The sequence below is a fragment of the Chiloscyllium punctatum genome, unplaced genomic scaffold (assembly GCF_047496795.1).
Source record: "Chiloscyllium punctatum isolate Juve2018m unplaced genomic scaffold, sChiPun1.3 scaffold_202, whole genome shotgun sequence".
NCBI classification, from domain to species: Eukaryota; Metazoa; Chordata; class Chondrichthyes; order Orectolobiformes; family Hemiscylliidae; genus Chiloscyllium; species Chiloscyllium punctatum.
The window spans coordinates 217,667-238,588 of NW_027309936.1; the positions used below are offsets into that span (position 1 = coordinate 217,667).

At 44.8% G+C, this 20,922-nt stretch overlaps 1 pseudogene; it reads right to left on the bottom strand.

Moving 5' to 3' along the window:
- Window positions 1–2,900: 2,900 nt before the first annotated feature.
- LOC140471915 (cyclic AMP-responsive element-binding protein 1 pseudogene) lies at window positions 2,901–9,889 on the bottom strand (annotated as a pseudogene).
- Between the last annotated feature and the right edge of the window lie 11,033 nt (window positions 9,890–20,922).

Sequence of the window (20,922 nt, forward strand, 5' to 3'; positions counted from 1 at the left end):
TTCTAGTAATTGAAACCGTGCTGACAAACTTGTGCAGTATCAGTGCCTCACCTTTACAGTGTTCCCAGATATCACGCAGCTGCAGTATTTTGTTTTGCACTCAGCTATATGATGTTCTCACTTGTTTCTTTGTGAAAGATTACAAAATTAACTTGGATGAATGAACTTATGATTTCTTTAACCAATGTTGGGAGAAAAAAATGTCAGTATTTCAAGTGCTGATAAAGTAAAATAAACTGATAATCAGTAGAAAGGGTTTAAGATGGATATGGAACAAATGCTGACAAATGGGACTAGATTAATTTTGGATATCTGGTCAGCATGGTCAAGTTGGACTGAAGGGTCAGATTTTGTGTTGTACAACTGCGACTTCATTCTCACAATTATTCAAGAAGTTAAATACTTCGAGGAGGAAAAGGAGAATTTATGCAGAGAATGCACTTGAAATGATGATTGAGGTATATCAAACTCACATTGTTTCATGACCTTTTCCTCTGGGTTCTTCAATGAACAAACTTGTTTTGTTATCTGAATAAATATGTATCATGTGATTTGTTCGCACAAAATATTTCATTAGGATCTGGTGAACTATTAAGAAGTGTTCACGTTTAAAATTTAGGTAGCGTGATTGTTAAGCAAGAAAAGGTTGGCGTTTTACTCCCACTGAATCATTGCTCTATAAAAGGTAACAAGCTTTTTATCTGTTCTGGGCACTGAATATATGGAAGTCAATTCTGAAGGAAAAAATCCTCGTCGGTAATGTTCCCACATATGTGGAGTAATTGCTTCTGGTCAGTCTTCAGGTTATAGAGGCTCGGAAAGAAATGAGTTGGCCAAAGTTAGCAACATCATTTGGATGGACTATGCTCATTGGGGAAACTTGCAGGATCTGTAGAAGGAACACGTGTTTCAGAGTGTATGCAATAAACCTGAACATTGTTATTTTTTTCACAGAGTTTGTGACCCGACTGGAGCAGCAATGAAGCTCGTATTGTTTTTTAAATTTCCGAGCTTGCCAAATTATTGTTGGTAAATGCAGGTGACTTTATCAAAGCACATTTCACACTCCCCAGCCAGGAATTTGGTCCCAATTCTGTCAGTCCATCCATTCCTATGGATAACAGGTATTTTAAATGTGAGCACTCCATTTAACTATTTGAATTGAATACTTCAGTGGTTACATCCTCTTGGATTCTTAATTTCAAATTACTCAATGTGATTTTTTGTCCCCCCTGAATTTGCCAAGCACTGGGCAGTTCTGGAATATTGTAAAACATTTACAATAGATGCATTTACACTATTGAAGGCAACCTGGCAGATTTGAATACCATTCAGGTAGTCAACAACAATACATAAGTAACTTTATGAATTGCTTACTGTACACCAACAACACAAGCCAAGTATTAGTGGGACCACAGATTGTCTCCCAAGGATTCCCAAATCTAAACAGTGCATTCCAGATATGCTCACTAACACCATCTGGGAGCAGTCTCCCAAAGTGCTCCCAGAACTTAGAAAGCACATACACTACCCTCCAAAGATAAATCTGCTGTCACAGGCTTCACTCTTATTGAATACAATGGCATTCATTATCCAGTTCTTTAACGTGACAAATGAGCTTACAAACAATTTATAAAATACTTTAAATCCTGAAGAAATGTGATGTCAGCCCTTTGTAGAAGTGAATGGAAAGTGTGATGTTTGCTTGAACGTTGGCTCTATGTATCAGACTGATCTGAACCTTTAACAAGATGTGGGATGTTTCCCACACACTTTGTTTAAAAAAGGAAAGATTATGCTCTGAGATTTAAATGTTCGATTAGGTTTAATAAAAACCCTTCCAAAAATTGAGTTTGACTTCAGCTCCTTTAAAGAGACATGCTCTTGGCCTTCAATTTTGTGACATGTGATCATTCTTTGGTACAGGTGGCTGTGTGTAACACTGCAGGATGTTGTGCTGAAGTGCCTCATTGGGTGGAGGAGCTTTATTACTGGTGTAACTTGGCTAATTTTGAGATGGAATATTATTGTGAGTTAAATCTTGTTTTTAAACCGAGACGTGCTTGTGTAACTCAAGTGTAGAAACTATGCTCATGTTTGCAATGAACCTTTCACTTTTGGAGATTAGTATTTTTCCAATCTGTTTTGTAAATAAAGTTCACTATAGAAAGCACAGTGCTGGAGAACATCAGGTCCAGCAGCATCTCTGAGGGGAATAAAACAGTGTAAGCTCCAAGTCTCATGACCTTTTGTCCGTTCAGATGAAGAGTCAGTGAACTTCAAATGTAACATTTTTTTCACTTCACAGATACCCTCAGAACTGCTGAGTTTCTCCAGCACTTTGTTTCTGTGGTTGAGATCTCCAGCACGTACAGTTTATTTTTTTGTTATAGATCCTGTGATTTGACTTGGGGAGCGAGGGGCTGCAACTGTGACCAACGAGGATAAAACTCCCGAACCACGGAAAACAAACTGGTTTTTTTATACTTTGCAAAACACGACTGTAAATAAGAAATGCAACTTTACTAAGTGTAAGAAGGCATACCACCTGCCTTGTCTCAAACTTGCTACTCATCTTTGAGGACTAACCTGTCAGAATTGTGTTTGCTCCCTTCCTTTGAGATCACAGTCCACAAATGTCCCAGTTCCAATTCCTGGGCCGGGCCCGGTTACCACATTGCAGTGGGTTGGGGAGCTTTGTGTCAGCCTGAAGTTTTTGTTAAGAGCAACATTGCAGGTTGAAGTTGACGGTTTTGCCTAATATTCTGTAATCAAACTTGGAGGAAATCCTTCCGAATGTATTGATTAACTGGGCTGAGCTTGTTTACATGCAGCCCTGTTAGTAGTGCTGTAATATTCTCAATTAATAATCACACAACACCAGGTTATAGTCCATCAGGTTTATTTGGAAGCACACTAGCTTTCAGAGCACCGCTCCTTCATCAGGTGATTGTGGAGGGCACAATTCTAAGGCACGGAATTTGTAGCAAACATTTACAGTGTGATGTAACTGAAATTATCCATTGAAAAATACCTTGATTGTCTGTTCAGTCTTTCATTTGTTCGAATACCATGATAGTTTCACTTCTTTCATGTGTAAATTACAAATCCTTTTTTTTTTAAAGTTGCATTCTTGACAGTGGCCCACCAAATCACTCATTGTATTAGTCACTGCACAGACTCAACAAAGAAATGAAACTGGATGGACCACATTGTATTTTCTCGTGCACTGGAAAATACAACCACACAATCAGCCCTCTTGACCCTGCAACTTCTGTCTCACTGTGGTCCAACAGCAGCAGCAGAACTGTACTCCAGCCCAATCTGAAATCTCATGGCCTGGTATATCCCCCACTCAACCATTAACATCAAGTCAGGGGAATCAACCCTGGTTCAATGGAGAGTTCCGCAGGGCATGCCAGGAGCAATACCAGGCATACCTAAAAATGTGGTGCCAACCTGGTGAAGCTACAGTGCAAGCAACACCAAATAGAACTATGTGATCAAACAACCAATGGATCAGATCTGAGTTCTGCCACACCTAGTCAGGAATGGTGATGGACAATTAAACAACTCACTGCAGGAAGCATCACAATATCCCTACCCTTACTAATGGAGGAGCCTCACACATTCATGCAACAGATAAGACAACAGCATTTGCAGCAATCTTCAGCCAGCAGTGCCAAGTGGATGAGCCTTCTCTATTGGTCCCTGACTTCACAGATGTGAATTGAATTGGTTGAAAACTCATTTCAAATCAGATCAAGAAATTGACAAGTAGTGTAAAGGCTATGGGCCCTGCCGCATTGTGGCAATAATACTGATGGCTGTGCTCCAGAACTTGCTGTAAATGTGTAGCTGGAAAAGCACAGCAGGTCAGGCAGTATCCAAGGAGGAGGAGAATCGATGTTTTGGGCATGAGCCCTTCTTCAGGAATGAGTTCCTGAATGCTGCCTGACCTGCTGCTCTTTTCCAGCAACACATTTTCAGCTCTGATCTCCAGCACCTGCAGTCCTCACTTTCTCCTCCAGAACTTGCTGCCCACCAAGACAAGTTGTGCTCCAGCACTGGCATCTGGGAAACATTTCCAAATGTCAGTAGTGTTGTTCAACACAAAAACGCAGGACACATTCAACCCAGCCAATTTCCCTCCATCAGTCCACACTCCCTCAGCAGTGAAGTGTTGGAAGTTGTCATCGATAGTGCTGTCAAGCACATGCTCACAATAACCTGCTCAGTGACACCCAGTTTGGGTTCTGCCAGGGCCAATCAGCTTCTGAGCTTGTAACAGACTTGATTCACAAACTGACAAACAGCTGAATACCACAGCTGAGGGCAACAGCACAGTCCCACTCCAAGACCACTATTTCGACTTCATTGATATCACCTGACCTCACCACAGTCTCAGCTCATTTACTGAAACTCTCTTTCATTATCTAAACCCACTCCTGACCAGCATCCCACAATCACCCTCCCTATAATCTTCAGAATATTGAGAACTCTACCGCCCAAGTATTCACTTGTACTTGCTGATCCATCAAAATGCTCCCATTTATAAGCAACAGCAATTTACTTTCACACCCTTGACTTAATTCCTGGCTGTAATCATTCCTATCTTCCTGCACCACACACCCTTTCACATCTCAACAACTCATTTTAGTTCAGACTCTCAATGATGTGTTTATTTTTGGGTTCAGCTGTGTGACTGTTTCTATAGATTCCAAGGCAAAATGGTCTGGAATTCCTACCATCTAAGATCTGCTTTCTTCCTTGAAGTCATTCCTGAAAAATTGCTTATTTGGTAATGGTTTTGGTCACCGGATATAATATTCTCCATCTGTGGTCTTATGTCAAAAGTTCTCAATATTTTTGTGAAATTAAAAATGTGTTGATTTGTACAGATATCTTCTACTCTTCACTATCTCTGAGTGAATAATCTGTAATATCTCCTACCCAACCACGTCGTGGGAGCACCTTCACCATACAAACTGCAGCAGTACAAATAAGTCAAACATCACCTTCTCAACAGGCAAGAGAGCTTTGGCCTTGATCACTGGTATCTGTGGAAGGAGAAATACACATGATGTTTCAGGGAGTGCAATATGAATTATAGGGAATGAAAATGATGCAGAATTTGACTGTCAGAAATGGAAGGAAAATCCACTCACTTATTGGAAAAAAAGAATTCTTGACTGTCAAAGATATTGTGGAAAAAATAACCTGATAATGGGGCATATGGTCAGGAGCCGGGCAGCAGTGGACAATTCATTTACAAAGAGGTCTGTGAACGTAATAGTAAAATACTACACAGAACAAAAATACACACGAGAGACTAAGGAAGCTAACAAACAAGTGGACATCAAAGAGCCCAGAGATGAATCAGAGCAATGTTCACTTTTATGATCCCACAGTCAGAGATGTCTAGCACAGAAACAGACTCTTCAGTCCAACCCATCTGTGCCAACCAAGTATTCTAACCTAACGTATTCGCATTTGCCAGCACTTGGCCAACATCCCTCTGAACACTTCCTATTCAAATGCCTTTGAAATGTTACAATTTTAGTTGCCCTTTAGGCTCCTTTTAAATTCCCCCCCACCCCCCACCCTAAACCTCTATCCTCTAGTTCTATGCTCCACCAACCCTTGTCTAGTTACGGTATCCCTGTCCCTCACGATTTTTGTAAGCTTCTAAAACATCACACCTCAGCCTATAACACTGCAGCGAAAATGGCCCCAGCCTATCATGCCTCTCCCTGCAACTCAAATCCTCCAACGCTGGCAACATCCTTGAAAATCAATTCTCAAACCTTTCAAGTTTCAGTGCCTCCTTCTGAAAGGAGGGAGACCAAAACCGCACACAATATTCCAAAAGTGACCGAACCAATGTCCTGTCCAGCTCCTTTACTCAATGCTCTGACCAATAATGGGAAGCATACGAAATGCCTTTTTCGCTATCCTATCGACCTGCGACGCTACTTTCAAGGAACTATGAACCTGCATTCCAAGGTCTCTTTGTTCAGCAAGACTCTCCATGACCTTACAATTCAATGTGTGAGTCCTGCTCTGATTTGCTTTTCTAAAATGCAGCACCTCACATTTATCTAAATTAAACCCTATCTGGCACTCCTAGCCCATTGTTCCATCCGATCAATATTCCATTGTACTCTGAAATACCCGTTATCACTGTCCACAATACCTCCAATTTTGGTGTCACCTGCAAACTTACTAACTATACCGCCTCTGTTCACATCCAAATCATTTAAACGAATGACAAAACAAATCCAGAAAAAGATCCATTTCTCTGGGTGTGAATATGCTCTGTGTAAATCCTTTCCTTTGTCTCTCTACCAGAGAAGGCTGCACATGCCTCCCACTGAACTTTGCCCCCTACAAAGTTGGCGGCTGCACAAGTCCAGTTAATCGTTGCCCCGAATAAAGATGGTGGCGCTTACTCGAGTCAATCGCGAGATGAGGCATTGTCCCGTTTACTGCAAAAACGGGACTAAGTTTCAAATTTGTATTTTCCGATGTGCACCAAATGTCTGTGAACCCTCTCAACCCATACCAACACCATTTCCCTCCCGCTTGCTGCTGTTTATTTCTATCTTTACCAACGGCTCTCCGTCCACACATCCCGAACCGATTGCGAGGATGATCACGTGGTATAGTCTACTCCCGCCCCTCATTCATCCTGATTGATCGGAGGACCAACTGCCCCGCCAGGTCCTCCAGCGCTGTCTCTGCCTTTCCATTGGTCCGCCTCTGACATCAATCACCCGCGGCCCATTGTTGGCTGGAGCATACGGATTGCGTCGTGGCTTTTGTTGCTGGTCATGAGTTACAAGAGTTAAAAATGACACAACAGCATCTCAAAACCACCTGATGAAGAAGCTTCCAAATAATCCTGTTGACCAATAATCTGGTGTTCTGTGAATTTTACTTTTGTCCATCCCAATCCAACACCAACACCTCCAAGTCACGAATGAGGGAGGGATGTATAACAGAAGAACTAGGAACAGGAGAAGGCCATCCTGCCCTTCGAGCCTGCTCTGCCATTCAATAAGATCATGGCTGATCATTTCGTGGACACTGAACCATTTACCCATGTTCTCACCGTGTCCATTAATTAATTACGTTTTTAAAAATCTAACCTAGCTTTAAAAACATTTACTGAACTAGCATCAACTACTTCCCTGGGCAATGAATTCCATCGAGGTCAAGAAGTTCCTGCTCAATTCAGTCTTAAATTTGCTGCCTCTAATCTTGCGATGATGCTCTCTTGTCCTTGCTTCACCTGCCAGTGGAAACATCTCTCTATTTCTATTTTATCCATTCCATTCATTATTTTATATCTTTCCATTCTTCTGAATTCCAATGAATATAATCCCAATCTACTCAGTCTCTCTTAAGCCAAACCCCTCAACTCTGGGATCAACCTAATTAACCTCCTCTGCACCCTCTCTCGTGCCAGTACATCCTTTCTCAAGTAAGACGACAAAAACTACATGCAGTACTCCAGGGGTGGTCTCACCAGCACTCAAATACAGCTGGAACATAACCTCTGCCTTTAAACACATTCCTTTCAGCAACGAAGGACAAAATTCCATTTGCTTTCTGAACTGATTGTTGTACCTGGTGACCAACCTTCATGCAGAAGGATGCTCAGGTCACTCTGCGGAGCAAATGATGCAAATTTTTAACATTCAAGTGATTTTATTTTTAAATGTTACTATAACCAAAGAGTATAAACTTTATACTTACAAACATTCTATTTAATTTGACAGACCATTACCCACTCACTCAAATGTATCTTTGTTGCTCTGCAAAGTTTCACAGTCCTCCGCTCACTTTGTCCTGCTAATCATCTTGGTGTCACATGCAAACTTTGACACCCTACATGTAGTTCCAACTCCAAATCATCTGTATCAGTTGTAAATAATTGCAGTCCCAACACTGATCCCTGAGGCACACGACTTGTCAATGATTGTCAGCAAGAATAATACTCATTTGTCCCCAACAGTTTGCTTCCTATTAGTTTACCAATCTTCTATCCATGCTAATACTCTACCGCTAACGCCATGCACCCTTATATTGTGCAACAGCCTCTTGCACAGCACCTTGTTGATGGTCTTTTGGAAATCCAGGTACACCACATCCACTGGGTCGCCATTGTCCACCTTGTTTGAAATGTCTTCATAGAATTCCAAAAGATTGGTCAAGCATGACCTGCCCTTCATGAACCCATACTGCATCTGTACAATGGGACAATTTCTATCGAGATTCCCTGTTATTTCTTCCTTGATAATAGACCCAAACATCTTTCCCACTACAGAGAATAAACTAACTGGTATATAATTCCCCACTTTTTGTCCACCTTCTTTTAAAAACAGTGGTGTCACTTTTGCTGTTTTCCAATATGCTGGGACTGCCACAGAGTCCAGTGAATTTTAGAAAATTACTGCCAGTGCATTTGCTGTTTTTCCTGGCATCTCTTTTAGTACCCTGGGAGGAATTCCATCAGGGTCAGAAGACTTTTCTATGGTTAGCTCAATTACCTCCAAACAGTCTAAAACTAGCTGTTCCGTAATAATGATAGTTTCCAAATCCTCACCTACCTTTGTCTCTTTGCTAGTTACTGGAAAGATATTAGTATCCTCCACTGTGATATCCCATAACTAAATGCTTCTTCTCATTTTCCAAAGGACCAACATTTACTTTAGCCATTCTTTTCTCATTATATATATTTATATACACTTTTGCTCTCTGTCTTTATAGTCTGTGTTAGTTTATTTTTCTCATGTTCTATATTACTTTTCTTTATAGCTCTTTTGTGGCTTTCAGTTGACCTTTAACATTTTCCCAGTTCTAGTTTCACGCTGTTTTTGGCCACTTTGTACACCTTCTCTTTCAATTTGATTTTCCAGAATAGCAACCCGATTCTCCAAGCATTTCACATACTCTTTCTTCTTGCGACGGCACTCTCGAGCCGCTTCCCTGTTTTTCATGAGGCAGATTTCACATTTCTGAGTGGTTTCTTCAGCATTCTGGGACTGGCTTTGCAGGACTGGTGAAGATGCCATAACCATTCCCTGGCCAGCAGTGGAGTTAGGAGTTGTACGGATCTTATAGGTTTGGACATCTTCAGCAGCACCTCGTACAAGCACTTGGCTGCCTGGCACAGAAGGGCTTATGCCCAAAACGTTGATTCTCCTGTTCCTTGGATGCTGCCTGATTCCTGAAGAAGGGCTTATGCCCGAAACGTCGATTCTCCTGTTCCTTGGATGCTACCTGACCTGCTGCGCTTTTCCAGCAACACATTTTCAACAAAGATTTGCTGTCCATCGGGGCTCTTTGCATACTGTACAATGGCTGCTCCAACCTTGGCTGTAGCTGCGTTGGTCATTGTTAGTGTCTGGAGTCCTTGCACTCCATCTGAACCATTGCTGGCCAGCTGAATTGCTCCCCCGCTGTGTGATAGCAATGAATTGTCTGCTGATAGTCTGATAGATGGGTGTCTGCATCGTCATTGTAGTAACAGTTGAGACAGACTCTTCTTCTGATTTTTCCTCATCAATTTCTTGGCACACCAGGGGATCAGAAGAAAGTTCATTCAGGATTTTCCTGAATGAAGGCTGTCTCAATAGAATTTCTCTACGTTTCTGAGAGTCAGTCATGCTATCCACATGATAGCATATCCATCCTTGGAGTCCTCACATTCAGATATAGTAGAGATCTGAACAGTCTGAACTGGAGGGGACTGTATGACTGAAGACTGAGCTGCTTGGATAACTCCTTGCACTTGAACAGTCTGCCCATTCGGCAAATGCACTGAAGTTACTGCTAGACTTGTCGTTGATTGGATCCCAGGCATGGTTACCTGCGTGGTCATGTTATATATTAATTATCCAGATGAAGGGACTGGGGGCATTCTAGCAAAGTTTGCCAATGATACGAAGTTAGGTGGACAGGCAGGTAGTACTGAGGAAGTGGAGAGGCTGCAGAATGATCTAGACAGTTTGGGAGAGTGGTCCAGGAAATGGTTGATGAAATTCAACGTGAACAAATGCGAGGTCTTGCACGTTGGAAAAAAGAATACAAGCATGGACTACCTTGTAAACGGTGAGAAAATTCATAAAGCCAAAGTACAAAGGGATCTGGGAGTGCTAGTCGAGGATTCTCTAAAGGTAAACATGCAGGTTGAGTCCATGATTAAGAAAGCGAATGCAATGTTGTCATTTATCTCAAGAGGGTTGGAATATAAAAGCAGCGTTATGCTACTGAGACTTTATAAAGCTCTGGTTAGGCCTCATTTGGCGTACTGTGTCCAGTTTTGGTCCCTATACCTCAGGAAGGACATACTGGCACTGGAGCGTGTCCAGCGGAGATTCACACGGATGATCACTGGAATGACAGGTCTAGCATATGAGGAACGGCTGAGGATCCTGGGATTGTATTCATTGGAGTTTAGAAGGTTAAGGGGAGATCTAATAGAAACTTACAAGATAATACATGTTTTGGAAGGGGTGGATGCTAGGAAATTGTTTCCGTTAGGTGAGGAGATTAGGACCGGTGGGCACAGCCTTAGAATTAGAGGGGGTAAATTCAGAACAGTAATGCGGAGACATTTCTTCAGCCAGAGAGTTGTGGGCCTGTGGAATTCATTGCCACGGAGTGCAGTGGAGGCTGGGACACTAAATGTCTTCAAGGCAGAGATTGATATATTCTTGATGTCACAAGGAATTAAGGGCTACAGGGAGAATGCGGGTGAGTGGAGTTGAAATGCCCATCAGCCATGATTAAATGGCGGAGTGGACTCGCTGGGCCAAATGGCCTTACTTCCACTCCTATGTCTTATGTTCTTAGGGTCTAATTTGATCACTTTCCTTCGATACCCATTGCCGAGTATACCTTTTCATACAGTCCTTCCTTTTCACTGGAATACATCTTTGCTGAGCACTTTGTAAAATGTCTTTGAAAATCTTCCACTGCTCATCAACTTCCCACCATAAAATTTTTGTTTACAGTCTACTTTATCCAGATTCTCTCTCATTCTATTGTAGTTCCCAGTGTTCAAGCACAGGACCCAGTTAATAGATTTTATCTTCACACTCTCCATATGTATTCTAATTCAACCATACAGTGATCGCTTCTTCCCAGGGGATCGCTAACTCTGAAGTCATTAATTATTCCTGCCTCATTGCACAGGGCCAGATCTTGGATAGCTTGCTCCCTTGTCAGTTCCATTTCATACTGTTCAAGAAAACTATCATGAATACACTTAGTGAACTCCTCAAGGCTACCTTGACTGAGCTGGTTTGACCAATCTACATGTAGATTAAAACCATCGACGATAATAGCTGTACCATTTGTACAGGCATTAGTTATTTATTTGTTTGTTTATTGCCCATGCCAATGTGATGTAATTATTTGGTGGCCTATACATTGCACCTATCAGTGACTTTCTTGTTAGAATTTTGACTGCATCATTCCTGTTTCTCCTAATGTATGGCAATACCAACAACAACTTGCATTGTATGGAACTTTCACAATGGCAAATCTCCTAAGGTGCTTCATGGATGATCAAAACATTGATTAAAGAGAATGATTTTAAAATACATCTTAAAAGGAAGATAGAGAAGGTTAGGGAGGCTATTCCACAGACTTCTGCCCTTGACAGCTCCAGCTGTGGAATGATACAGGTGGGGTGGGTTGGAAAGGGAACGTGCAAAGGGGAAATGGAAAAGTGCAAGCAGTGCATAAAGTCTTAAGGATAGAGGAGGTTCCAGACCGAGTCTGTCATGGAGTTTGAAGCACTGCAACAGGTTCATGCATGTCACGACTATAGTGCTAAAAGAGATTTCTGCTGTCCGAAACAGCGTGACGGATCTTGTATTGTGGACTTATGAAATGACAGTGATCTCTACCAAACATGTACGAGGTAGAGTCAGGGCAATAATGAGATGCTGCAGCAGGAGGGGAACAGGTAACTCCATACAAAACCCTACTCTTTCTCACCCATTTTCAACTCCAAAACCGAGTGAGTTCTAGAAAAGCACCTTTATATCCCACCACAACACTTTACCCCACAATCGTGGTATATGTGCACAAGGAGGAGTAGAACAGACTGTACTGGGACCGTGAAACACTTGGTAAAGACTAAAATCATCTGACTATTGAGAGCACCACCACATTGTATGGGTTTTCTATTGTTTTTACTCGGTTCCTGACTTCCCTTATTTTCCCTCATGAACCTGTTCAAAGTTGTTTTTACACACACCTGCAGTACCTGTGAATTGAACGCCGGTCTCTCGGTCCAAGATTCGGGATATTTTCCCTGCATCACAAGGCATCGACTCCAACTTCCCTTGTCCGTTAATGTTTCTGTTGCTTAACTGCTGAGTCGCACCTGAATCACCTCTGCCTTTGGAAGGAAGGGGCGGAACTGGAGGACCGAGCAGCGGCCGGTCCTCCAACCAGAGTGAGTGAGGAGAGGGGCCAATGCATTCTGTGGAGTGAACGCTTCAGGATTGGTCAGAAAGCAAACTGCTTTGCAGGATTGATCATTGCCACGGCATGGCGGAGCATTAAACACCTCTCATAAACCAATGTGAGATTTTAAAGAAATAGTTCAGATGTAAATCTGACAATGAACATATTTCCAATCGATTTACACAACTTGAGTAACAAACTTATTTTCAAACTCCCAGAACGATTGGTAATTTACATACCTGGCTGGTATGGTTAAGTTGGACCGAACAATCTATTTACATATTAACCATCTCAATGACTGTAACTCGACAGAGCAATTGTTAATGTCGGATATTTCCCCCGTGATTCTGTGCAGATATGAATATTCTCTATGAACTCACTGACAACCTCCGACGCACGCGCAGTTTGGTTTCTATGAAGAGCATGCGCAGTGTCACATTAACCAGGACACGGCGAGTCATGGAACAGCTTTCTCCCGGTGCGGCTACGATCGGCTTCAGAGAGCGGCGTGTGGGAGACTTGCTGGGAGAAAGGAGCGGAGAGAATTCACAAGACGCGGATATAGGTGAAAAAAATCCGAAAAAGACCCTCCAGACCCGGATAAGGAGATGATGGTCCCTGTCGGGAAAGCGGCCCAGGGTCACGGCCGCCATTTATTTGAGGGAAGAGGGAGCGCGGGCTTCAGAGCCGCCATCTTGAGAAGGTCAATGAGCAGGAGGGCGGGGCTATCGGGGTCGAGGACAATCGGAGGATAGACCCACCTGAGATCACTTCACTAAAGACATGAATGCACACGGTGGATTTTTCTTAACATCAGCAATTGTTTAATACTCACAGGTTTTTAATTACATCTTTTTGAAGCATTTAATTCTCATTTTCTCATTTGCAATGGCGGGATTTGTACCTGTGTCCAGTGAACATTTGCTGAGTTTCTGGATAAATTGTCTCACTTAATGCCACTAGGCCATCACTTCGCCTGCTCACAGGTTGCCCATCCCAGTGCAACATGAATCAAAACCCTTTCTTCCTGCACAATTGTTTGATCTTGCACTCTGGTGATATCACTTAGTATCTCTCCATGTGGTATCCCACACTGTGTGGGTCTAATTGCTGCCTCTGTCAATGTGCCTCGCTCTTGCAGCTACTCCAGATCCTGAGCAAACAGACTTCTCCACTCCAGATCGACGATGGAGACTGGGATGTTCCAGATTTCTGTGGGACTCAGTGCCATTTGACATGTGTAGCCCTCACTGCATCAGTCTAATTTCCCATTCTGCTTATCTGTCTGTAGGTACTCAGGAAGTTCCTGACCTAATAGACTTACCAGCTGCTGGGTGTCTCATCCATCTCTCATTGAAGATGGTTTGTCAGCCAGAGAGACACAGGGCAGGGAGATCTGGAGCCTTCAGTAAATCCTGCAGTGAGGTAAGATCACACTCAGTGCACAGAACAGAGAGCAATGAGAGGGCTCCAAACATCAGCTAACAGGACATGACATAGCTATAGTGCTGGAGGGGGAGCACAGTACAGACACACCCCAGGTTCAGTCACCGCCTTTACTGCAAGTTTTCTTGTACTAAGACAACATCGGGAGTGTCACAGTTATCAATCCAAGCCTGTACTGTCTTAGTGAGCATCAGTACAAAAGAGGGGAAAGCAGGCCTTCCACGAGAGGGTGGGAATGCTGTCTGGGAATGTTCCATTCTGTGTTCCCTCTCCCACACTGTATCTATGGCTTGTCTTGTGGATCAGTGTCTTCAATCATTCTAATGCCAAAAACATTTCCTATCTCTGTACTTTCCTCCCCTCTCACCAATCACTTCACACATTTGAAACCTGCTCCAGTCCAGACGACCATCCATATCTCTCTAACTTACTTCAGTCTTACAACATGCCTTGTCACGATAGTCCACTCCCCCAATAACCCAAGACTTAGGGTCTGTTTCTGTGCTGCATGACTCTCTGGCTGAAGTCATCAATGCTGACCAGGTTTCCAGAACTGAATGAGTTGCATTTCCCTGCGTTTGGCCCATGGCCCTTCAAACCTTCTCCCCTCCATGTTCCTGCCCAAATGTCTTTTCCATGTTGTAATTGTTCTTGTTTCTCCCATGCGCCACTGGCAGTCCATTCCGTGTATGAACCGTCCTTTGTGGAAAATGTTGCCCCTCAGCTCCCTAAGTAAATCTTTGCTCTCAGTCACTCCTCAGGCCTTACCCATTCTGCTGTGGGACACAACCCCTCCCCAACATAGACTCCCCTCGGACATTACCCACCCTGCTGTGGGACACAACCCCTCCTCAGTACAGATTCCCCTCGAGCCTTACCCATCCTGCTGTGGGTCCGAACCCCTCCCCGGTCCAGACTCCCCTCGGGCCTTGCCCATTCTGTTGTGGGACACATCCCCTCTGAGGTACAGACTCCTCTCGGGCCTTAACCGTCTGGCTGGGGGATACAACCCCTCCCCGGTACAGTCTACCCTTGAGCCTTACCTGTCCTGCTTTGGGTCGCATACCCTCCCTGGTACAGAGTACCCTTGGGCCTCACCCTTCCTGCTGTGAGGCACAACCTCTCCCTGGTACAGACTCTTGACTGGCCTTAACCATCCTGCTGTGGGGTACAACCCCTCCCTGGTGCAATCTGCCCTCGGGCCTTACCCATCCTGCATGGGATACAACCCCTCCACGGTACAACTCACCTCAGACCTTACCAATCCTGCTGTGGGACACAGACCCCTTACCCATCCTGCTGAGGGACACAACCACATGTGTACAGAGTCCCCTTGGGCCTTACCCATCCTGCTGTGGGACACAATCCCTCCCCGGTACAGACTCCCCTCGGGCCTGACCCATCCTGCTATGGGACACAACCCCTCCCCGGTACAGACTCCCCTCGGGCCTTAACCATCCTGCCATGGGACACATCCCCTCCCCAGTACAGACTCCCCTCAGGCCTTAACCATCCTGCCATGGGACACAACCCCTCCCCAGTACAGACCCCCCTTGGGTCTTACCCATCCTGCTGCGGGACACAGCCACTCCTCGGTACAGACTCCCCTCAAGCCTTACCCATCCTGCTGTGAGACACAACCCCTCTACGGGTTGGACTCCCCTCAGGTCTTACCCATTCTGCTGTGGGACACAACCCCTCCCTGGTGCAATCTCCCCTGGGGCCTTACCTATCCTGCTGTGGGACACAACCAGTCCCCAGTACAGACTCCCCTCGGACCTTACCAATCCTGCTGTGGGGGACACGCTCCCCTGTACAGATTCCCGTCTGGCCTCACCCACCCTAACGTGGGACACAATGCCTCCCCGGCACAGATTTCCCTCGGACATTACCCATCCCGGGTTGTGACTTGTCCAAGGCCTTGCCCATCCTGCTGTGGGACATGACCATTTCCCGGTACAGAGTCCCCTCGGGCCTTACCTATCCTGCTGTGGGACACAACCCCTGTCCGGTACAGAGACCCCTCGGGCCTTACCCATCCTGCTGTGGGACACAACCCCTCCCCGGTACAGAGTACCCTTGGGCCTTACCCATCCTGCTGAGGGACACAACCCCTGTCCGGTACAGAGTCCCCTCGGGCCTTGCCCATCCTGCTGTGGGACACAACCCCTGTCCGGTACAGAGACCCCTCGGGCCTTACCCATCCTGCTGTGGGACACAACCCCTCCCCGGTACAGAGTCCCCTTGGGCCTTACCCATCCTGCTGTGGGACACAACCCCTGTCCGGTACAGAGTCCCCTCGTGCCTTACCCATCCTGCTGTGGGACACAACCCCTGTCCGGTACAGAGTCCCCTCGGGCCTTACCCATCCTGCTGTGGGACAGGTTGACAATTTTATTGAATAGAATCCCTTCCCTTGGTCCAGCAAGTCCACACCAACCCACGATACATACCCTGCTCAAAATAGCTTCAAAGTACATAGAAAAAGTGATCACTGAATTGGTTAAAATCTCCGCAGTTACATTGGGCAGTTTAAAAGTCTCGCTGTATCGGTGATATGTTCCTTTTCTTCAAACAGGTAACATTTTTATTAAAGCAGCAGATGTTCATTGTGAGAGTGTCTCTGTTAAACTAGAATCTGTTCTGTTCTCTGTGTAACAGGCTGTTGTTGTGTGCGATGGACTGTCACTAACAGTGTAATTGACCTGTGAGTCCTTGATCAGGTTTCCTTTGTCTGTAAATCTAGTGATCAGTGAACTACACGTCCGCTCTTCTTAGCGAAAACAAAGAATCATTTCTCACCGAAAAAACGGCACATCACAAAGCTACTTCATGGATCTTTGGCACACCCCACCGACCAGTGTATCTGGTAAGTCTGTTTCCTGAATAATTCTGAACTCGATCTGTAACTCTGACAGTATCTGTATTGCTTGTCAGTTGGATGAGAATTCAGCCTCTTTGGTCTGAGCTGTTTTGATGCAGGCGGTGGCTTCATTCTGTCTCTGCCAAGCTTGTTTTCCCCTTCTGCTGTGATTCTGGGAAATTCCTTTCTGCAGGTTAGAATATTCAGTGACTGAACATTGAATGATTTTGACTCTAACAGAGCAGTGGCCTTGTTTTCAGCTCATTATTCACTTTCCAATTCCTGGTTGTGTTGAATGTTACAGAAACAGGCTCTGAGCATTGTTTCCATTCCCTTGTGTTGGAGTCACTGACAGCCACATGGTCAGTCAGTTTCAGGCTGATGGATCAGTTTCTCTGTCCTATTAGATGGTGGTCACTTGCTCAGTTTCCGATAGCTCACCTCAGTGTCAGTCCATCAGCTGCTGAAACCCTCCATCCAGCATTTGTTCCCTCTGACCATGACTACCCAACACAGTCCCAGCTTGTCTCCCACATTCTACCTCCATATATTCATGATCACCTCAGATTCTACTGTCTGTGTCCTTACAGCGAGTCACGTAGGTCATCCACCTCCATTTCACGCTGCTCTACATTACATTCAGTACAAATGTTATTTCAGAATTCCATTCATTGTGTTTAAATACACCCCTGATCTTGTCCAGTCCAAACATCCAGGTTCCATCAGGTAGGTGGGTGTCCGCGTGGTCGGGTTGGAGCAACAGCAGGACACACTGAGGATCATACAGGGGATAAAGATGGGGTTGGATGCGGATGTTTAAGAAGAGAGAGCTGGTGTATTGTTGGAGATAGCTTCTCAGGGGAGTAGCATAGCGGTAGCCAGGTCTATAACACCACAACTCAATGGCCTGAGTTATCGGGAGAGGTTGGACAAGCTGGAATATTTTTCTTCAGAGCATAGGAGACATAAGGGCGATCTTATAGAAATGTATATGATCATGAGAAGCATGGATAGGGTGAATGCATTCAGTCTTTTTCCCAGGGTTGAAGAATTGAGGACGAGAGGGCAGCAGTTTAAGGTTAGAGGGAAAAGAATAAAAGGGAACGTTAGTAGCAACTTTTTTACACAGATGCTGATTCTCATACGGAATGAGCTGTCAGTGGAAGTGGCTGAGGCAGGTACATTAACAACATTTAAGAGGCATTTGGACAAATACATGGGTAGGAAAGGATTAGAAGGATATGGGGCATGGGCAGGGAAATGGGGTTGCCATGGATGGACATTATGGTTGCCAGGGATCAGTCTGGCTCCTAGGGCCTCTCTCTGTGCTGTAGGACTCTATGACTCTATAACTGACTCTGCTGTAGAACAAGGTCGGGCAAAATCCAAGGGAGCGAAAATAGGAGGAGAGCCGCTAGTTGGGGGCATAGACAGGTGTTACTGTAGCTGCGTCCGAGACTCCAGGATGGGGTGTTGTATCCCTGGTGCCTGGGTCAAGGACATTTCTGAGCATTTGCATGAAATTCTGAACTGGGAGAATGGGAGGCCAGAGGTCATGGTGCACATTGCTACCAACGACATGGGTAGAAAGAGGGATGAGATCCTGAGCAGTAAGCACAGGAAGTAGGGAACGATTGAAAAGCAGGACCTTAAGGGTAGTAATCACTGCGTTACCACCAGTCCCATGTGCTTGTGAGATAAGGAATTGAAAGATAGCAGAGATGAATGCATGGCTGAAGAGCTGGTACAGTGGGTGTTTCAGGATCTTGGATCATTGGAACCTCTTCTGGAGCAGGGGTGACCTGAACTAGAGGGGAACCGATATCCTCACAGGGAGACTCACTCCAGCTACATGTGATGGTTTAAACTAGAATGGCAAGGGCATGAGAACCACAGTAGCAGGGCAGCACGTTGGGGGGCTGGGGATGAGGAAGGAAGGAAGGAAGGAAGATGTAAACGAGTCAATCAGAAAAGGAATACAGAGAAATGAACACCATAGTACGAATGGGCTGAAGTGTGTTAATTTCAACACAAGGAGCAACGTAGCTAAGGTAGATAAACTCCGATCCGATATTGTGGCCATTCCAGAAATTTGGTTGGGAGAAGCACAGAACTGGCTGCTAAACACTTCAGGCTTTCATTGTTTCAGAATGAGCCGGGCCAGGTGACTGACCTTTTAGAGGGAGACCATTTTGGAAACAGTGATCACAACTTAAGTTTTTTTAAGGTAGCTACGAATAAGGATACGGACAGGACCCTGAGGGATGTTTCTAAATTATGGGATTGAAAATGATGTCAGTATTAGACAGGAGCGAGGCAGTGTTAACTGGGAGCAGCTGTCATCAGACAATGCCACATTGGGCACGTGGGAGTTAGTTAAAGGCTTTCTGATCGGAGTTCATGACCAGCATGTTTCAGGAGGGAGGAGAAACAAGGTTGGCAATGTAAGGGCGCCTTGGATAACGAGGGAGGCTGGGAATTTAGTCAGAAGGGAGAAAAAAACAAACCTATGCAAATTTTGGGAAGCTAGAATTGGCATCGCATGCGAGAAATGTGTAAAACAAAAGCTCAAAGGAACCCAAACAGGGAATGAGCAGAGCAAGGAGGAGCCATGCCCTTCACAAGTAGGGTTAAAGTGAATCCCAAATCGTTCTGGAGATAATTACCCACAAGAGGATATGAACATGGATCATTACAGCACAGTCCAGGCCTTTTGGCCCCTCAGTGTGGGACCGACCTGTGAAAATAATCTGATGCCTATCTAACCGACACCCTTCCAATATTACCCATATGGATGTCCAATGCCCATTTAAATGCCCTTTGCGTCGGCGATTCTACTACTGTTGCAGGCAGGCGTTCCACGTGCCTACTGCTCTCTGAGTGAAGACAGTACCCCTAATATCTGTCCTTAATCTATCCCCCCTCAGTTTAAAGCTGTGTCCTCTCATATTAGCCTTCACCATTCGTGGAAAAGATAGCTACCCGATCTAACCCTCTGATTATCTTATAGATCTCAGTTAAGGCACCTCTCGACCACCTTCTCTCCAACTAAAACAGCCTCCATTCCCTCAGCCTTTCCTTGTAAGACCTTCCTTTCATACCAGGCCATATCCCAGTAAATCTCCTCTGAACCCTTTCCACAGCTTCCACAGAACTAGGAAGAAGGTCAGGCCAGTCAAGTCTAAAGGAAGGAACTTGTGCTTGAAGTCACTGGAAGTGGGCGAGATCCTAAATAATTACTTTGTATCGGCATTCACCCAGGAAAAGGATATAGAGGATACTGAGATTTGTGTGGAGCAGGCTAATGTGCTCGGGCAATTTTGAGGTCGAGAAAAAAGCGTTGGATTTCTTGAAGAGCATTAAAGTGGATTAATCCCGAGGGCCCGATGGTAGCTACCCCAGGTTATTGAGAGAGGCAAGACAGGAGATTTTTGGGGCCCTGGCCAAGATTTTTGAGTCCTCGCTAGCCACTGGAAAGGTCGTAGAGGACTGGTGTTCCTCTCTTCAAGAAGGGAAATAGGGACAATCCAGGAAATTATAGCCCGGTGAGTCTCACCTCAGTGGTTGGGAAGCTTTGGACAGAATTCTTATGGATAGGATTTATGCACATTTGGGAAAGAATGGCCTAATTAGGGACAGTCAGCGCAGCGTCATGAGATGCACAGGGTTAACGGTCAAAATGTTCTACCCAGAGCTGAAATATCTTTACTATGGAACATGCATTTAAGGGGAAAGAGGGAGAGCTCAAAGGAGATGTGAGGGCGAATATGTTTTCCTCAGAGATTGGTAGGAATCTGGAACATGCTGCCAGGGATGGTATAGGAGGCAGATATGAGAGGGGTGTTGAAGGGATTTTTGGGTAAGCATGTGGATATGCAAGGATGTGGAACAAAGATAGGCAGAAAGGATGAGTTTAATTTGGTGTCACATTCAGCATAACATTACGGGCTGAAGGGCCCGTTCCTGTGCTGTACTTTGTTGTGTTTCTTTTGTTACAACATGACGGTGAACCCCTCTGTTAATGAAACCAAGCACCCAGAAAAGTTCACCTCACCACGTAATCTGTTAAAGTCTGAGTGACAGAAAACTCACAAATTCCACTATTTAAAGAAAATAGCATCAAA